The 3,101-nt window shown below is 45.4% G+C and overlaps 1 pseudogene; it reads right to left on the bottom strand.

Moving 5' to 3' along the window:
* Window positions 1-823: 823 nt before the first annotated feature.
* LOC133751658 (transmembrane protein 185B-like) lies at window positions 824-1,986 on the bottom strand (annotated as a pseudogene).
* Window positions 1,987-3,101: the final 1,115 nt, after the last annotated feature.

The following is a 3,101-nucleotide window of genomic DNA, read 5'->3' as shown; positions in this document are numbered from 1 at the left end:
TATTTTTTAATTCTTTTCTCACTAAAACAAAAATTGCACTTGTTTGGCAGGAGGAGTCCATGGAAGCAGAAATATCATAAAATGGCAAAATCTTCCCTATATCTCCAGGGCTCCACTTTTCATTGCAAACAAAACTAAAAGTAATGTAACATAGCTGTTTAGAAGAGAATAGAATACATAACTTTTTATGAAATGAGTAATCAAAAGCAAATCTAAACAAAGTAACAAATATTTCTTACTTTTTTTACATCTGCAATTGACACATTTCTTTACATAAAAACTTTTAAAAAACACAAAATATCATAATGCAGAGAACTGGAATTCAACATAATATATTACATTGCTAAAACATTCATATAAATACTCTGTATGCATGGACTCACTCCATTAGAAAAATTCACCTAGTAAAATATCAAAGACCAGCATCCACAACGCCCAAAGAAAAACTATTTTACCAGTAGCAACACTGGAAATCACAACAGTGAGGTTTAAAAAAATGTGGGGAAGAGAGTTCATTGCAGCTGCCACACCATCACAATGGGCACAATCTGAAATATTATTTGAAAAATAATTTTAAAATATTATTGTAAAAAATACTTTTTTGAACAATACTTTTGATAGGTATAGTAGCAATATATAAAAAAAAAAAAAACAACTGCAGTGACTCCTTGTGAGGACCTACTGAAGCAATTCAACTGATGCAGCAACCTGAAAAGCAAGGTCCCCCTGCCACACACACTCACACACACATACACACACACGTGTACACACGTGCCACAGCCACGTATGAAAATAAGCTCCTCTCTCCACGGTGTGCACTGAGTCACTGCTGCAAGGCCTCCGTCTGACACAGGGCGAGGGACCGCCGCGTTTGCAGCCGGTTTCCAGCTGCAGGGTCTGGGGATGCGTAAACAAAGATGCAGAAGCAAGCAAGCTGGAGTCTGCGCATACACGTGCGCCCGGTTCCCAGGCCAGGCAGCGCCTCATCCAGCAGGTGAATATTTAACTCAGAAAGCAGGGCACGAACTTCCCCGGGGCTCTGGGTGACCACCCTGGGCTTCCTGAACACGGGAGTACTCTTTGGGGCTTCTGGAACCCACGATTCTTCGGCTGCCTCTCTTATCTTCGCGATGGAAGTCTTAGGAAATGTTCTCAAGCAGGAACTGGCAGAAATCCCTGCTAATGCCTCTTTTCCGCCTGAACGTGGTGGCCACCAAGGTTAACACGGAGAGCCAGACGGAGAAGAAGATGGAGACGCAGGAGGACGTGTTGTGGCCACCCAGCCTGTGATCATCATCAGGACCTCAAAGGTGAGCAGAGGCACGACGGTGGTGATCCAGCTGACCGCCATGGTCTCGTGCACCCTCCATTGTTCGGCAGCCAAGTCTGGCGAGTGCAGAAACAGCAGCTACCACACAATGTAGCAGAGCACGACCACGCACAGTAAGGTCATGAGGATCGGCAGGGGCACAAACGCCACCAGCCATGGCCAGTGGATAATGCGGTCCAGCTCAGGGCTGCAGGATGTTGACTGAGCACAGCAGCTCCAGCTCCAGCGACTGGTAGTGCTGGAAGCCCGACATGCAGTGGCCAAAGACACCGGCGACACGAAGAAGAGGGGCATGAAGACCAGCAGCGAGAAGTGGGTTTCTCTCTCCAGCCGGTCAGAGACCAGCAGCAGGTGGATGCCCACAGCAATCAACATGGCTTTGAGCTCCACGCAGGACTCGGTGCAGTAGCGGAGTTGCACATCCACACACCTGCACCTGCCGAAGTGTCCACCATGACCAGGAGCTTCCACGGCTACATGGGTGCAAAGATCACCCAGGAGCTCCCCTGGAGGACGCCGTCCAGGCACAGGGGCAGCAGCGTGGAGAAGAGAAGCAGCCATTCGTAGATGACGAACTTACCTGGGTTGAAGTCCTGAAACAGACCCCTGGGATTCACCGCGCAATTCACCGCGCAAAGTAACAAATAGTATTTCATACTTATTTTAATTTGAAGGGTGGAGAGAGACAGACAGATAGAGATCTCCCGGCCACTGGTACCTTCCCCAAATGACCAAAACAGCCAGGGCTGAGTCAATTCAAATCCAGGATCTGGGAACTCATTCTGCATATTCCACCTGGGTGGCTGGGACCCAACTACTTGAGCCATCAACCACTGCCCCCCAGGGTGTGCCTTAGCAGGAAGCTGTAGGCATCTCAACTTAACTCCTGTGTCAAAGTCTTCCATGATATTTTAATGTACTCATACTTCGCAACAATATTGATCTAAAATAGTAATAATAACTATAATAATGAGCAGTTATTAAGGTTTCTCTTTATAATAATCAAATTCCTTATTTTAAATCCTTCAATCATCACAAAAACACTATGTGACGGGAGCTATTATTATCCTCACTTTAGATATAAGAAAACTGAAGCACAGTGAGTTTTAGCAATTTACCCAAAGGCACAGAGTTAATGAGTGTGACTAGAATACAAACTCAGCGATCCAAATTCCAGGGTTCGCACTGTTATGCTCCACTATATACAGCCTCAGGTTTTAGAGGTACCACTTTAAGTTAGAAATAACATAAAATTCCCATCACAAAGTCTAGAACGCAACAGGTACTTGATGCCTGGTAGAGAGTGTCCTTAACAACATTTTATTTCTTTAACATCTCAGGTAAGGATATTCAGGGGACAATAGCCTCTACCAGGGGAAAGGCCTCAGGTCTTTGACACTGAGCTTATTAGGAAGAATTTATCAGAGCTGAAGTCAGGCTGTCAGCATGGGGTCAGGAACTCAGAGGTCAACTTCAGGAAGAAATTGAATACAGGAAGTCAAGTGAGAAATGTAACAAATGAGAATCACATTGTCAAATCAACATCAAGTACACGGCTGAATAAGGTCTGATAGATAAACTCAAGGTCAGGAGCAACAAAAATTAGAGTAAAGGTGATAAAAGAAACAACAGGCTGAAGCCAGTGGCATCCAGAGGCATTGCAAATCCAGAGGAAGTAGTGATGTGGGCCTTTATACCCAGCTGGCCGCCAGGGGGAATTTCTTCCCTGGCTCACTCTGGCTCACGGATTAACCTCGCATTCTTAGAACTC

Source organism: Lepus europaeus, chromosome 2 (genome assembly GCF_033115175.1).
Source record: "Lepus europaeus isolate LE1 chromosome 2, mLepTim1.pri, whole genome shotgun sequence".
NCBI classification, from domain to species: Eukaryota; Metazoa; Chordata; class Mammalia; order Lagomorpha; family Leporidae; genus Lepus; species Lepus europaeus.
Note: the sequence above shows the minus strand (reverse complement) of the source record. Positions and strands in the feature narration are given on the sequence as shown.